At 36.4% G+C, this 18138-nt stretch overlaps 1 long non-coding RNA gene across 1 annotated transcript in view; it reads right to left on the bottom strand.

Annotated features, from left to right (window-relative positions):
* LOC103550448 (uncharacterized) overlaps positions 1 to 18138 on the bottom strand; it is a 75370-nt gene that overhangs the window by 39224 nt on the left and 18008 nt on the right. Inside the window, exon 3 of the long non-coding RNA XR_544789.2 lies at positions 4320 to 4402. This is a non-coding gene — a long non-coding RNA (uncharacterized lncRNA). The remainder of the gene's footprint in view (positions 1 to 4319; positions 4403 to 18138) is intronic.

The raw sequence follows: 18138 nt of genomic DNA, 5'->3' as shown, positions 1-18138 counted from the left end.
AGTCCATGACAAAGTCCCATTGATTTAACTTCTAACTCAAATCCATTGACTTTTTGCCCTCTGGATTACTACTAGTCTACTCTAAGAATCACCATCTTTCACCTGGACCACTGTAGTAGCCTCCTAGCTGATCTCCCTGCATTCGTCTGGCCTTTCTCTAATCTGTTCTCTGTCCTGCAGACAGTGTGATCTTTTCAAAATGCAAATGTAGTTATTTTCTACCCACCATTCTCAGCCATCCTTATCCCATCTAGCTGAGTCCAAGATTGCCAATAGACACAAACTGGTTCAGGCAACTGCGACTGCATGTATGTGTGGGTGGGAGTAAAAGAGAAAGATCTACACAAGCAAGTTTGAGAATATGTCTGATTGTGAAGATTGAGAAGATGCCTAATCACATTTCAAAGCCTCCCAGAACATTTCTAGTCTTGTTCACCATTTGAAATCATTTATGCCTTTTCACAGGAAATGTCAAATTTCCCCTATGATAAAAATCTTCATAATTTTCCATTTTTATTTTACTCCCTTCATAGCACACAGAAGTCATATAACATGCATAAATTTCAGGGGGCTTTGCCTTTTAAGAGGCAGCATGGTGGAGCAGAAAGAGCTTGGATTAGGGAATCAAACAGCTGTGGATTTAAATCACAGCTCTGCAACTTGTTATTATTATTTGAGCTCAATTTCTTATTTTAAATGAGAATCTCTCATAGTTTTGGAGGGTTTTTTTTTTAGACTTTGGTGAGCTCATCTATGCAAAGATTCTAACATATCATCTGACATGCAGTAGGTGGCCAGTGAATGTTTGTTCTTTTCTACCAGGATGGGTGGTGCCAAAATAGTCCAGTCCAAAGAAAATTCTAAGATCATTGGCAAAATTTCTCTATAGCCTAACTTTGCTTCACAGACAACTGGAAGTGAGTGTTGAGTTGAAATTTCATTTTTGTTGATTCATTTTAGCTAACATATATTGAGCACTTCCTATATGCTAGGCTTCATGATATGCAATTTACATTCGTTATTTAATCACCACCAATTCCCTGTGATGTATCATACTATGCCATTTTATACCTAAAAAGTGCCAGAGCTCAAACTGAACTCAGATCAATTGACTCTGGAACTTGTGATTCTATCTATAGGATTTTGACCTCTTTCACTGAGAGACTCAATCCAAAAAACTCAGAGGAGAACTGCTGCCTTTGATCACCTAAGTTTCATCAGGGACCTACGGAACCCTTCATTTCATTTTGCTAAAGCCCAGAGCCAGGAACTCAACCATATGAACTTCTTTACATGAAGCAATTTCACTTCATTACATTACAGGGCAATTCTAAGATTAGAGAACTAAAATGCACTTTATTTTTCCATGTTTGATATGACCCAAGTAATCTTTCTGGAATTACAGCATTTAATACCTCTTTTTGGCAGTATTAAATACCAATACCCTAAAGGATTATCCATCCAGTGTTAAAGATAGGAATTTGGCAAGGAGAGAGAATTTTAATTGTGATCTTTATAGGATCAAGAATAGTTTAGGGATCTGATTTTGACAGCATTGTGTATGAAAGCATGTAAGTCTCTATCTTTAACAATACTGATAAGTTTTTAAGCAAACTATCTCTGAAAGGAAAGTTTGAACCCAAGAGAATATTCTAAACGTACAGAGACTTTGCACCCGGAATAGTTATGCAACATGATATGCACTAACTTCATATATAAGGAAACATTTATTTTTCCCTAAGGCTAAGAGTTGAAATTTATCCCATAAGGGAGTTCTATGGCAGTACCCAAAGAAAAACACATGTCTGTCTGAACGCCCACAAAGAAATCCATAGGAAAATATGAGAGATGTGTTTGGAACCTTAGTTCACAAATCTGACTGCATTTCCTAGTACTGATGGAAGTTTGGATTCAAGAACCAATGTGAAAACCACAGAGTCCCTATAATAAATACAGTCATTGCTTTGCTTTGTTGGTTCCTGCTAACCCTTAACTGCATTTCTGTGAAATCTAATAAATATAATGGAATCTACTAATGTTTTGTGTAAGTATATCCTAGATAATCTGAGGGCAATGACTTTTGCTGACTGACAAGTCTCAGCTTGGCTTTGACTACATCATTTTATCATTTGAAATAGTGAAGATATTCTAAAGTATACTACTCTTGTACAGTGCTGAGTAGATGGTAGGTGCTCAATGGAATATTGATCAGTTGACCAATATCTCTTAGAGTGCTAATGTTTTTAAGAGGGTGGTGCTTAGGTAATAAACTTCTCTGTTTCTCTTTTTTATATTCTCAAATGGTCGAACACCTTTCATCTTCAGAACAACTTGTAGTCAAAGTATCAACAAATCCATTTTAAAAAGACAATTAAGAGCACATAAAATGTCAAGAGTGATGGACTTAAAGAAAAGAGTCATTATTTTTAAAAAACATTCATTACACTGAAACTTTTTAATAAAATATCTCTGCAGATAATTTTGAGATAATTAGAAATGGTAAGGAGAGTTAGACAGGGATGCCTACATCAATTTCTACCTAATAGAAGGGTCCATCTTCACAAAATAAGATAACCTTGCATTGATGTGGCAGATACATCCTAAGGTGATTTCAATTAGGCATTGCCTTATACAATCCTTTCCCCTTCAGTGTGGGAGGAATCTCTGACTTGCTTCTAATCAATAGAAAATGGCAACGCTGATAGGATGTCAGTTCTTGATTTGGTTATATTATATAGCAAAAGTAATGGGATATTGCTATTCCCATGATTACCCTATGTTATTGTATTCATTGTCTAGGGCTGCCATAACAAAACCCACAAATTTGGTGGCTCAAACAAGCAGAAATTTATCCTCTCACAGTTCTGGAGGCTAGAAGTCTGCAAACAAGGTGTCTGTAGGTCTACGCCCTCTCTGAAGGCTCTAGGGGAGGAATTTTTCCTTGCCTCTTCTAGCTGCTGGTATTCCTTAGCGTTCTTTGGCTTGTAGCAGCCTAACTGTAATCTCTGGCTCTGTTGTCATTTGACCATCTTCCCTCTGTGTGTCTATGTGCCTCTATTTTCTTATAAGGATACCAGTCATTAGAGTAGGGCCTACTTAACTCCAGTATGACCTCATCTTAACTTGACTAATTATGTCTGCAAAGACCCTGTTTCTAAATACGGGCAAATTGTGAGGATCCAGGTAGATATGAATTTTGGGGGATACCATTCAACTCAGTGCAGTTACGTAAAACTTCATGTTAGCAGACAGGAGGAAGAGATTATTCTTTGTTGGCTTGAAGAAGTAAGCTTCCAGGTTTTGAGATGGCTTCTTAGGGAGCCAAAGAGCAAGAAATGGCAGGCAACCTCTCGGAGCTGAGAGTCACCTGCTCTCAGCTGACAGCCAACAAGAAAATGGGGACCTCCATTCTGCAACCAGAAGAAAATGAATTTTGCCACCATAACTTGGAAGAAGACCAAGCCCCAGAAACGAAAGTACCCACTGACACCTGGATTACAGTTTTGTGAGACCCTGAGCAGAAGACCCAGCTAAACCATGCTGAGACTCTTAACTCATGAAAAGCATGAGATAATAAATGTGCATTGTTATAAGCCACAAAATTTGTGGTACACAGCAATAGAAAACTAATACAATTGGCATAGTGCTTTAAAGGTTTCATTCACTGGACCTCATTTATACTTCCCAAAGCCCAATTCAAAGAGATTTCTTTCAGTTCTGAATTATATATACCACCAGCATTTCACTGTATTCACATAGATCATTGGGAATGACCTATAGAACATGAGTGTGCTTAGTAAAATCATAGAATTTTAGTACTCAGAAGAACCTCAAATGATACATTTTAATCCTCTCATTATACAAACAAAGAAAATGAGCCCTGGACATAGAAATTGACTCTTGATCACCAAGGTACCAAGTGGAAAAGGCAAACACAGATCCACAGGTCTCCTGGGATCCAGCCCAACATTTTTTCAATATTCTAGATCATCACCAACTTACTGGGATCCTTCGAAATCCCAAATGCCAAATAACAGAAAAGCTAAAAATAAATCACAGAGTTTTAGAAAATGCATATAAGTTATACAGCTTAATAAATGTCAATATTCACAATTAGCACTAATTTGCTCTCAGAAAAGTGCCAATCACATTGTAGCACTCAATAGATATTTGATAAATAAAAAAGTTAATGTCATGTTTTCATATTCAATGGCCATTATGAAACATAAAAGATATGAGCCCATCCCCACATGTCTTGATCTGAAGGCTGCACAGCCCGTGGGCAAAAGCCACGGCTATGATGTTGATGTCAGACCCACCTGAGTTTGAATGCGAGCGCTAACATTTATTCACTTGTAAAATTGGCAGATTTCTTCAAACTCTCAGCTCTCAGTTTTCTCATCTGCAAAATGAAGGTAATAACAATGACCTCCTATTGTTGTGTTTAGGTTCAAACAAAATAAATGTAAAATCCCTCGCATTTACAGAGTACTCAATAAATGTCACTCTATCGCCATTTGTTGATAAATTTGTTTTTAAATGAAGAACAGTTTTTCACTTAACTTCAGCTATTTCTCTGAACTACAACCTGTGTCAGAGGCATTTAATACAAATGTACTTTTAATTCTACATTAAAAGACATTTTCTTTGAAAGGAATTTTGTTGTAAGCACTTACTCTTTGGTTCTAACTACCCATCTTTTGTCCTCTCAATAAGCTCAGTAGAAAATAAAGGCATAAAAAGTCTAGGGAAGAAAAAAATTTCATTTGACTAGGCCTGAATTTATTGACACTTAGGAACCACACACAAAAAAGGAAAAAAGAGGAAGCAGCTTGAAGATTCTTAAATTAATCACTGACTAGGAGTTTACATAATTTAGAGGTAGTAATTCAAAACCTGTTTCAAATTAGATGAGAGCAGAAAAGTGATGTGGAAGTAGTTACTGTTAAATGGGAATTCTTCTGATTACACTATTTATCAGGTAGTATTTCAGATAATTAAATAGAGCTATGAGTAACATGAAAGATTATAGTTATGATTCTTTTTTGCACAGGTCTGTTGAGACTTAGAAATTATATGCAGGCAGAGTTGGAAAAATTCCAACACGGACCATTTTGAATTAGGCAACAGCTGGTGAAGAAGGTTTAGTTTAGGGACTGCCCTGACAGCTGGAGAAAAAGTGATATGTGGTCCATACTAAATGTCACATTAAAAATTAGCAGTAAAATAATTGCAAGTTAATTGGAAATGTACTGTCTTCATTTCAAAGCTTAAACAATCTTCCTTGGGGCCATTTTAAGACCATTTTAAAGTTCTTTAATCTCTGCTCAAGAGAATTTATTTTCAAGCAGGTGTGCCTTAAAGCTAAAAATGTAGACATGACTTAAAATCATTTCCATGAGTTGCAAGCACTTCCACATGTTTAAAAAAATAGTCATTTCAATGTTGCTTGAAACCCAGGAAAAGTCATGAAGAGAGGAAGCTGTGAAAACCTTAATCATGCAAATCTCATGACACAGGGCATGATGCAATGGGGGCTGGAGCCAGAAGGCTTGGTTTCAAGCCTCTGTTCTGCTAATTACTAAGTAGGAGGTTTGGGGTAGAATTCATGCCCTTTTCTAACCTTAATTTTCTCATCCAAGTTGCGAATGATAACACCTACCTTCCAAACTACTGGGAGAAGAAAGTGATCTATATTTAGTACCTAGACAATAGGCCTATGGTTTCCAAATTGTGTGTTGAGGCACTCCAGGGCACTGCAGCACACTTACAGGGGCATCATGGGATTTTTTAAATTTTCAGGGGAAATACGCAAAATTTGAAATCTGTCAGCCACTGTGTGAACTAGTAGCTCAAGTAGTTCACAGATTCAACATTAGACCATACTACATTCCTGTCAATGACATCACATCTTTGTGATGCTGAGTTTTGGTTGTTGCTGGACAAAAAGCTAATAAGCATGAAAATCAAAGCAGAACAGGAAATGGGGGTGTTTTGTCAAATCTGATTTCAACACCTGAAGAGGTGCACGGTGCCCAAAAGTCCTACACATCTTTTTAGTAAGTAACTGTGGTTAAGACTAAAATTAAAATTTTTTTCTTTCAACTTTCAACAAATTTATTTTTTCTCAAGAAGCAGCTAAGTTGTTAGTATATAAATACATTTTAAGACGTTTGGACCTAATCACTCAATCAACGTCATAGTTAGTTATTTATTTTGGCCTACGAATCCATACAAAAACAACCAAGACACTGAGGGTGCCATAAATTGAAAACCTGAGGAACTTCTGCAGTAGGTACCCAGTAAATGTTCATTTCCTCTCAGACTTGATATTCTTTCACATGACTGAAACCTTTCTCTCAAAATCCAGATAAATTTAGTTCTGTTCTCATTAGTAATGGTCACCACTATTCTCAGCCTTTGCAATTTGATGGTACCATGTGATTACCTCTGGCCGGTGGGATTTGAAGGTTATGAACTCTCCATTCACGCTTCCCCTGTTGAGGCATCCTACTGAGGTGAGGAGAGAATGGAGCCTCAAGATCTAAGTAGCTTCAATTGTCCAGTTACTGTCTGGAAGATAAGTTTTCCTGGAGACTCATATGGACCCACTGAGTCAAACCAATGAGATTTGGTGGTTTGTTTGTTATGAGGCAATGGCTTGTACTATCTTGACTAATACTCAAGCTTGTTTATTTCTATTGCCCTTCCCACCATTCTCCTAAATTTGGTTTTCTTACTCTTTTTGTGGCCAATTCTAAAAGATAATTAGGTAATACCTGGTACTATAGAAAATGTGACCATAACAATAGAAGCCTGGATGGTGGAAAACTCAAATAGTCACTAACAGCAACAACTAAAACAGCCTGATCATAGCGTGATTCCCTATATCACAAACTAGAATCAAGAGCACATTCATTCAGTCAATGTCAAGCTGTGGTTCGTAACATCTTAAGGGTTAAAAAGAAAATTGAAACATTTTAACAAGATGATTTCATTTAGTACAAGGACATATACAGTAAGATAAACCCACTTTTATACAAAATGTTGGAAGTGAGGATGTTCAATAACAAGTTATTTTCTGTATTCTTGGGAATTTGGCCTTATACCACAAAGGAGGAAGCAACTCAAACATGCACACATTTCCATGGTGGGGAAATTTCTGACTGGACTAGAGGGTATAGAAGTCAATTTTTCCAGTGGTTATAGAATGAGAGTAGGAAGATAATGTTTTAAAAGGAAAATTTAAATAAATTCCTCAATATCTCAGATATTAGAAAGAAGATGAGGCTGACTAGGAGGAAGTCAGGAAAAGAAAAAGAATTGCATCCATTGATTCATCAATTTTTTTAATATCTTAATATGCATTCCATAAATGCTACCAGGTAGCTGGGACTTGCTATCTAATTCTAAAGGGCTACTAACATAGCAAGGAGACAGGCTTAGAAAGGCATAATCACAACATAATTTGTCAATTACTAAAAAGAGCAATACTCTGGAAAATCACAGATTGACAAGAATAAGTTTGTCTGGAAGAATCAGTGATATTTTCCTCAAAAAGGAAACACTTAAGCTGGATCTTGAAAGAGGAATAGTATCAAGAACTCTGAAGTTTTGAGATTTTACCCTACTAGCAAACTAGCAAATTATCTTGCAACAGTTTCATGGATGCTGACAGAAGACATGAGATTCCTGAATCAAACAGAAAGGTCTTTATCATTCACAGCCATAACCACAGCCAGAGTATTAGCACTTTCTTATACCAGTTCACTGAGTCCTAGTTCCCATAGCGACCCAACAAGGGTCAGGTAACACTTGCACATACAGTGGGTTGCATCACAGGGGAGAAACCTTGAGCTTAGGAAGCCCAACTTTTTTATAACAGGCAATAAATATGCCTGCCCTTTGCTCCAGAGGAAGATACTTTTGATCTTGCAAGGCTGCTTGCCATACAAACATCCTGGAACAGATAATCCAGAACAAGGGCAGTGAGTGTCTTTGTCACAGGAAATGTAGAAATGTAAGAGATTCACGGAGAAGTGTCTCTCAATAAGCAGGAGTCCACCAAGATGCTAGATAATAATATCTTAGCAGAATATATAAAATATCTGAAAAGCTGGAGTATAGAATACCTTTCAAAGAATGAAGCAGTAGAAGGTATAGGCAGTGGGGAGGGTGTGTTGGGAAGAAGAAAATAAATTCATAGAATTATGTTGGAATTAGATTGTTGAGTAGAGGAAAAAATATAGAATATTAGTCTTTGTTCATCAATATTTATTCAGTGTTAGCCTCATGGTAGAAATTCATTATATTAATTGAATGAATGAATGAAAGATCTGCTTTGCCTTGTAAGCATAGGAAGCCATCATAATTTTAAACAAAGAGGCAAATGATCATATCTGGCACCAGTGTGACTAAAGCATTCTGCTGAAGGAGAACAATTTAGGTACTTTGCCTATAGGTAGTAGGCTTTTGCAATAAGATGGGTTAGAAGAGGTAAAGGTTTAAACTAAAAAAGAAGCATTGAGAATAGAGAGTAGTTGAATTAATTTAGAAGAACCAACAAAATAAGCCAGCAGTCAACTAGACGTGAAAGTGAGAGTTCAAAGATAAATATGAGTTATCCATCAGATTTAGGAGGGGAGAGTTGTTTAATAAATGGTGATGTCACTAAGTGAGATAGAAAATGCAAAAGAAGACGCAAGTAGGAGATAATGAGCTTGATGTTGGGTTTGTTTCATTTACATCTTAAGAGGATACAAGTGGCAATGTCCAGAAGGATTTCTGAAGCTTCAGAGAGAAGATGAACTGGCAGGGAGTGGTAGATATTGAGATAATATAGATAGATATTTGTCTTATAAATAAAGACAAAAGAGTGAAAAAAATAACCCAAGGAGGAACTCTAGACAAATAGAGAAGAAGTTTGCTTATATACGGGAAGTACCAATAGTACTGTATGGGAAGAAAAGAAAATGCTCATGAGAATGACTGGAAAAAACGTATTGAGAGAGGTGGAAAGACAACGAAGAGAAGATATGCTGAAACCAAAGACAGTTTCAAAAGAGAAAATCATTAGCAAGGAGGTTTCAAACTGGATGGGAGCTAAAAAATACTCATTGGATTTGGCTTTTAGATCATCACAGATTTCAAGAAGACAGTAGGGGGCAGAAGACAGATTACAGAAAGAAGCCACCTTCTTCTTATTTCAGAGGAGAGGGGAAAGATAGGTTCAATGAAGTTGACATCAGCTTATCTGGTGTGATAAGCTGTGAAAAGAAAGCATTTTTCCAAATATATACCACAAAAAAAACTTTCCAAATGGCACCCATAGGTCATCATCTAAAATCTCCTCCACTATACATTGCTACTTGAGTCATAAAGGTGTTCTCGTATTCAAAAAGCCCCCTAATAAAATGCAATTACTCCTCAAAATAGTAATACCTTACACACTTCCTCTGAAGTGTTATTTGACAAGGATTTAACAGAGAAAATGTTCTTGCCTAATAAGACACCAGAGTGGTCTAAGTATTCTAAAAGCAAATAACAGAGGAAAAGGCCTATTAAATGGGGTCCCAAAGAAACAAGGCTCCTATTTGATGACTTGGTTAGAGTCTGGCTAAGCTGTCTTCTTGCTGACTGGCTTTGCCAAACTTTTTTCCCTTTCTTGACTATTTGAGAACACTATCCTGTGTTGAGAAAATTTAAGTATGTAGTAGAAGTGGATTTCTTAAAGCACAGAGTAAGTGGTGAAAAGTGACTGAGGTGTTAATAGTTGCTGCTGCTACCCAAAATATCAGCTAAGATTTTAAGCTACTGCACTCCCTATGATCACATCAAACACACTTTTCTGGTACCAACAAAAAGTATTTTGCTACTAATCTTCACAGCAAGGCACTTCCATAACGAGAATGCTCAACAGCTGCTTTCCAAGTTAATGAATTAATTAAGCATTTACTAAACATCTACGATTTACCTAGCATTTAGCAAGATAGTATTTGAAGAAAAAGAAGAATGGGAGTTCGGTATTATTTTAATTGAAAGGTAAGTTTGTGACATGTAAACTTGTAACAAGGAATTGTATTAAACACAAATGAGACGGTTCCAAGTCGGCCATAATGTTCTCATTAGAAACATAAATGCCATTGTGGGAATAAGACGTCTCTGGTAGGCAGTACATTCAAGATCTTCTCCACTAAGCAAATTCTCATGAGTATCAAGAGAGAAGAAAGAAATAATAGAATAGATATATCATCTTTTTTTAATCGGTCACTGAGTTTCATTTAGCCTTACTGTGATTTCTTTAAGTTTCAGAAGCAAACGAGAATGCTAACACTTGAGGCTACTATGAAATGATAGATCCTTGTTGTAAGCAGTTCCAAACAGTAACTAATTGTAATATTATCTTCTAAAAGATTTAAAGGAAAAATAATAATTTTCCTTCACTTCAAAAATACACACCTATTTATGTCTCTGATTTTTTTCTTTTCTTATTTCCTTTTTTTAATAACTATAAAATGCTTGAATTTTTCTGTGAACCTAAAACTGCTCTAAAGAAAGAAAATCTACTAACAAAAATCTTACATGCTCGAGGGCAGAGATTATGTTTTTCATGTCTAAGATAGATAAACTTTTATCTATTCTATCACATTATGAATAAATTGGAAAATCTGGTATATTTAGATCTACCAGGGATTTAAAAAATGGATTCTTAATTCAAATTGAACAAGTCCTTTCCACTTCCAAATTTTAACTTTAGTGTCTGGAATAAGAGAGGTAACTGGTGCACTGATTATTTATAAGGTACTTTACATCGTAAGGAAGAATCACAACTAATAATTAAATTTGGGGAGAAGAGCACATGCCGTGTGGAGATCTTGCATACAACTCACAGGCAGCTCCTTGGGTATTAATTATACTGCAAAAGGAACTTGAATTTCAGCCATGTATAATTTGGCAACACTGCAAAATTTAAGGCTTTTGAATACTCTTTGTCCCAGAAATTCTTTTTCTAGGAAGTTATATCCTAATGGATGTGAGCAAAGATGGATTTACAAGGACAGTCATAATAGTAGTATCTGTTGAAAAATAGAAAACTCAAATATCCATCAATAGGGATGATTCAATAAACTACTATAATATACTGCCACGAGGGAATATTATGTGGCCATTAAAAATAAATATAGAAGAATAGCAAATGGCAAAAAATGTTCACAATAAATTGTGAAGTTAAAAAATCAAAGAGTTTAAATAGTATATATGGTATAATTGATTTTCCAAAAAAATATATAGATAAAGTTATAGGCAGATATAGATATGAATAGAACAAAGACTTGAAGGACCATGCTAGTCAAAGTTAGCTTTCAACTGGTCTACTGCAATAACCTCCTAATCAGTTTTCATCTACACTTGGCTTCTAATAATCCTACTTCTTCTAGACTGCAACCATATGGTTTCAAAATGCAAATCCTATCATATCACTCCCAATTAAAATACTTAAAAGTGTTCCTTCTGGGCCTAGTGATTAAGTTTGGCATACTCTGCTTCGATGGCCCAGGTTCAGTTCCCTGGTACAGACCTATACCACTTGTCTGTCAGTGGCCATGACATAGCAGTGGCTCACAAACAAAAAAAGCAATACTGGCAAGGGATGCCAGCTCAGGCAAATCTTCTCGAGCAAAAAATACCCAAAAAAACAAATGTTCTGTCCACTTCTAAGACAAAGAACAATTTCCTTCCTGCAATTTGCAAGAATTGTTCCCTGTCTAGTTTTCTCTCTCTCTCTCTTTCTCTCCCCACTTCTTTTTCTCTCTCCCTCTCACCTCTTGCCACTCTCCTCTAGATCTCTTAACTCCATTGTCTGCATTCCTAACAACTGCACCCCAAAATTCAGTTCAGGCAGACATGAGTGAGGTATTCTGGTCAGCCTGCCTGATTTGTATGGTACAAGAGGTTTCAAAAACCCATTCCTAAAAAGGAATTCATATTTCCTATCATACTGAGAAACAGGCAAACGGGTTTTCAATCAACCCTGACACAAGGTCTTGGCTAGACAATAAACAAAATGTACAAAGGCAGTTGGTCTCTCTCTGAAGGGTTTCTCTGGCAAGCTGTTCAGTGTACAAGAAGAACAAGAACAGGGCTGCCACCGCTTGGGTACAGAAAGTGAAGGATCTAGTTTTTTATCTCTTTCTCTGAATCATGGTCGTAGAAGAATGTTGATACATTAGCAACAATCATATCCTTCCTCATCATATCTACGGCTGTGTGTCTTTAGGAAAATCCTTTAACTTCTCAATTACCTCAGTTTTCTATACTGCAAAATGGGAGTTGAACTCGGTCATATGTCTATTTATACATTTTGTCCTGATAGCCATAACTCTAAGAGTTGCTGGCCTTGGTGTTCACTTTAACTTGGTTTCAGCTGTACACAAAATTGGGCGTGAAGGACACACATTGATTTTCCCAGGTCCTATAAAACCCTAGGAATGGATTTGACCCATAGATGCCACAAAGAAAGGATTTCTGTGAGAAGTAGACAGTAAATGGCATTACTAGACAAGGCAAAGCATTTAGCCAATACACTCAAATCCATAGGCCAAACCTGGGCAGCCAAAATGTTTCATGAATTTCAGTGGCTGAGTGAACCTCTGAACTTGTACAAGGTATGTTTGTGTGTCTTCATGTATGTCTGTTTGATCTCTTACAAAGGAAACCCCCCAAAAGTGCAAACAATCCTCCTCTTGTGCCCAAGGCCTAGATTGTTCATGGCAACATTGAGATAAATTCAACAAAAGGTTGTAGTAAAGGGCACCTCAAGAGGCTGATAGGCTAATAGACCCTACTCCTCACAATACTGCACATTAAAATTCCTTTGAAAAAGGAACTCAGAAAAGGGAAATAACATGTCCTGCAGGGAGAAACTAAGGTAGACAGTCAACTCTTTCCCTCATAATTTTTCTTACTAGTCTTTCTGATTTTACAGCATAATATGTTCTAAACTTTTAGTAAAATGGAGGTTTCTCATTTCAGCCAAACTGCTGTTAATCTATTCCAAATGTTACCATTGCAAGTAAGGTCTGGTAACCATCGCTGTATTAAGTTGATAATAGGAATAGAACTGATCACCATCTGGTTTGGTTCAGAGTACAACTTGCTCCCTAATATTGCAGAATTTGAGTTGGAAGTCCCCTGCATTTCATGAGTGCCACAAAAAAGAATTTAAACAAACAGCACTCTCCAATAGTCATATGTCCTTATTTATTGCTCTATACGTTTGCTAAATATGGAATATCACATTACTAATTTTGGCAAATTCCAGGGTACATAAACAGGCCAAAACCTCTTAACATAAATTATGCCAGAGCTGCCTAATGATAATTTGAAAAATTCATGGTACTGGTTTTCCAGAGTTATGACTGAAAACCATTTCAGAAATAAGAAACAAAATTTGAAATTGGTTTCTTCTTGCATGCTTCCCTTACCAATGCTGCTGTTGCAGATCTATGAAAATATACTTGATTCTACCACATTATGAATAAATTGGAAAATCTGATTTATCTACAACTACCAGTGATTTTTTAAATGAATTCTTGACTCAAAAGGAAACATTTTATGAGTTCTTTCCAATTACAAAATTCTCTGTTGTAAGTATTACAATAATTCTGGTAACAATCTAGCTTTATACAAAGGAAACTTTCCTTTAATTATATTAAATTATTACTAGGTATGATATTCTCTAAAGAGTTTGAAAGTCCAGACGATGACTATTTAATGACAAAGGCCATGTTGATCTATCCCCATTATATTCCCAATGTTTTGAATTATGCCTGGCATATAGGTGTCTACTTAATCAATGGAGCCCAAGAGACCCATATGGGAGACCCGCTTGTTACCCAAAATAACAAGTCTATGAATAACAACTTCCTATTTGTTTGAAATTTCTATTCTTTAATCAGGGGCATTTTTGAAAGACAATCAGAAAATTTAAAGTCTCCATAAACTGCAATAGCATGAGATGCCCCTTTCAGGCATAACATCTATACTGTGTCCCCAATTTCCTGAAGACTCATTGCTTATTTATTTAGGGATGCATGCCCCCAAATCAAAAGCTAGGCAGAGGCACAGTAAAGGACATAGCCCTCTTCGACAGACCTTTTTCTTTATAGGGTTTTATAAGTACAGAATATCTCAAGGTACTCCCTCTACCGCAAGGAAACAAGATTTATTTAGACCTGACTTTCTCAATTAACAAAGGCTTCAGGAATTTTTTCTGAAGTTTTTGCCTTAGGCCTGCAATTTTTTAACTATATTAATAATTCTGTCATTTTGACAAGATAGACTTTCTAATATGTCCCCATTAAAAACTTCTAAATATCTAAAGGCCAATTCCTTTGGTTAAATGACTTGAACGTAATAACAGATTTACAATGTTGGAGTATAAGTCATCTAATCCAGCTTTCTGAATCCATTTGTAGGCAGAACTATGTTAAAAAGTATCAAAGAAGATATGAATGCTTCACTCCTATTTTTAAAGACTTCCCGCGTAAATTGTAAGAACATCCATTGAATGAACTTCCAAGAATCCTCTTTAAATTAGGCAGTTCTTTAAACTTCACTTTCCTTATACACATTCTGGCCTACCTGTCTGCTAAAAAAAGCAGTTCTCATCTCCTAGCCAAAAGCTAACGTTTGTGAACTATGGACTGCTTTTTGTTTAGTTTTGTTTTTAACAGTATGATTTCTATAATAAGAGCAAAGTTGAGATAAAAGAGCAAACTTATCTCCCCGTGTCTTTTTTTCTCCTTCCCTTTCAATCTTTAAACTTCTTTCTTTTCAGGTTCTGCACATCATACCTCAGAAGCCTATTGTGTATTTGCTTTGTCACCTACCAGACATAACTCAGGAGAGAGAAAAAGTGCCTCTGTAGCACATTATAACGTGTGCCAATAAATCCCCACAGTATCAAGAAAACTCCTTTGTACCATGATGAAGGTGCTTTCTAACAGCCAAGAAAGGAAACACCAGTCCACATGTGCACCTTAAAAGAAACTTCACGTACTTTGTTTTTCCTTTCCATCTGACAGCCCTGTAATCTGGGAAGCTAAGCAGAATTGGGTCTGCTTAGTACTTGAAAAGGAGACAGTCTGAGAATACCCAGTACTGTAAGCTTTCTCTCCTCTCACCCCCATTACCCATGACCTGCCCAAAGCAGTATGGTGGTGGAGAAAGCACACTGAATTCCAGATAAGCAATAGAATGATCCAATAACCTTCTATGAATTACAAACCCTCACTGTGCCCAAATTCTCAGGAAAGATTTTTAAAGTTTTCTCCAGCTCTTGAAGTCTAAAACAGATTTTCATAGTAAAAGTCTATTTGTCAACATGGTTGGAAATGGGATATGCTGATGGGTTACTGAACTTAAAGAAGTAGATAAAAGTTAAATATACGCAACAGTGAAAATACTCTGAATTTACATTCTGTCTTTTTCCCCTCGCATTAGTTTGTTCTGACTATTTCTCCATGACTAAATTGCATTTTCCTCCACTCTACCTATGCAAGTTCTAGTTCATCCTCAAGACCTAATTCAAGTCTAACATTGTGCTTGAAGGTTAATTGTTATAACCCCTGTTAAACTCTCTGTCTTCTGATTATTATACTCATAGCCCCAGCCATACGGTTCTAAGTTTAATTATTCTCTATTTTTTCATATGTTAGTCTTATCTTCCCATGCAGACTGTCAATTCCTTGAGGAAAGTTAAACTACTGTGAGTTTTGGTGCTACTCCTTCTTTCACCACTTTCTAGCTGTGTGACCTTGAGTAGGTTCTTGAAAAACACTGTGTCTGAGTATCCTCGTCTCTAAAATAGAACTAACAATACTAAGCATGCTTGGTTGTTGGGACACAGTAGATAATCAATAAATACTTGCTGATGGATCACTATTTCCTTAATGATTTGAGAAGTATTTTTTAAATATTTCAGGATCATCATTATAAAAATCAGTTTCCACTGGACAGCATTTTAAACCTAAGGATAAGATAGTCAGGTGATGCAGTACTGATCTTGCTTTAGATATTGATGTTTAGGAAAAAAAATCCCTCTTAACAGTTATACTTGCTTTGTCTCTACCGGTCTCAAATAAAAGAGAAGGGCCAAAGAGAAATCTGTTTAAGCTTTGATGAGTGTTTCTATTCAAAATAAAGTGGAATTTACCATATCTTCACTTTATGAATTGAATACGTCTTCTGAAAATCCATAAGAGGCAAAGAGGGCATGTTGAGAGAATCTTTATAGGCAAATATTTAGATACCTCAAGCTTTTGATACATCATTCAAAGAAGGGGTGAGTAGTAGGATTGTAAATACCGCCAAATGAATATGATTAGGGCAGGCCAAAATACCATTCATCTCAGCTGTCCTTCCCTCTGGTGTAGTGCAGAATAGTCCTTTGGGGTTAATGGACTTAGCTCACTAGAAAGTTTTTCCTATTTTATCTTCTAAGAGTAACAAAACAAAAGTGAATAGGAAGAAAGGTTAGTGAAAACCTGCTTACCTTTAATTGCTAACACTAAGATGTAAAGAAAAAACTTCCAAGCTAGAAGAGTGTTTTCTATTTGTGTGTATGAATTCTATCATTTTGTTGGCTAATGAAAGTTAAAACACTCAGTATAGTTCCTGTAGGAAGACCACAAACAACTAGGCACTTTATTGTTACCATCCGACATATAACATGCTGAAAGAACAACAGGTAACAAAACCAGGGACATGTTCTTCTTACTGTACACACCACAAGATTCAAGACCCCAAGTTATGGAACTAAATGTTGCTGTGATTCAGCAAGCACATGACAAAAAGGCTACACAATATGAGAAAATGACTACAGAGGAAGGAAGGATTTGCCAGCAATACAACTGGAAAAGTAATTCTCTAAAAAACTTAGCTTGGATATGAGTTCAGCTTGGATCTGAAAGGAGGAATTGCCCAGAATTTTCTGAATGCTAGCATTGCTGGAAAGACATGTAGCTCCACCAAGCAATGCAAGTTTTCTACCCACTCATAATAACTCAGGGTGAGGAAGATGATTCTGAAAAAGTCATTCCTGCTCCTTTGATTTCATACTGAATCCTGGAGTTTAGTATTATATGAGCTCAACTAATTGAAGAGAAGCCAGATTATATTACCCTTGATTATCTAACTTTAGAGAAGAGGATTAAAGACACAGACAATCTAAAACTATGACAGGACAAAGGTCATTCATCTTCTCTACTATTGCCAGTGTGATCTTTCTTTAAACCCTGCCCCTGCTCAACAACTTTCAATGGTTCCTTATGGCTGATAGGAGACAATGTAAATTTGGTAGCAGGATATACAAGCCTCTTTATGATTTGGCTACTTCCTATTTTTCCAACTTCAGCTATCACCACTTTCTCTCAGATATCTTGAAGTCTATCTATACCAAAATACTTGTATTTACCTGAACATACCTACTCTTTTATGCTTCTGTCCATTTGCCTGAAATATCCTAGCCTCTCACCACTATTCTTCCTGAATTAAGCAGGGAGTAGGCTAATTTACCATAATAAATACTCCCCTCAGTAAATAAAATAACGTTATTATATTATACATATAGTATATACAAAATAATATGACTGTCTCTTTCTTGTATATAAAATTATATAATTTTATATCTCCCTCATATAACAGTCCAGAGGTGGGTTGGCAGAGCAGCTCTGTCATTCACAACATGCAGCTCCCATAGCTCTGTGTCCAAGGCAGCTGCTCCAATTCTCATCAAGTCACAGCTAGTGGCAAAAGGGAAGGAGGATATGAAGGCCATCAATTTCCTTTCTTAAGGAAGTGACCCAAAGTTGCATAAATTAGTTCTCATATAACCACTGGCCCAAATTTAGTCACATGGATACACCTAGTTGTGAGGAAGGCCGGAAAACATAGTTTCTAGCTGAGCAGCTTTGTGACCTCCTAAAAGTCCTGGGGTTCTCTGACCAAAAGAAAGTAGAAATAGATTTGAGGTAATTAGATGTCTCTGCCACACTTCCTTAAATATCGACACCATATTATGACTTATATCAAGACTTTGACCATCTAGGAAATTAAGACTGTGTGTATTACCAGTAAGAT

The sequence above is a fragment of the Equus przewalskii genome, chromosome 8, assembly GCF_037783145.1.
Source record: "Equus przewalskii isolate Varuska chromosome 8, EquPr2, whole genome shotgun sequence".
In the NCBI taxonomy this organism is placed as follows: Eukaryota; Metazoa; Chordata; class Mammalia; order Perissodactyla; family Equidae; genus Equus; species Equus przewalskii.
This window is presented reverse-complemented; position numbering and strand designations above follow the sequence as displayed.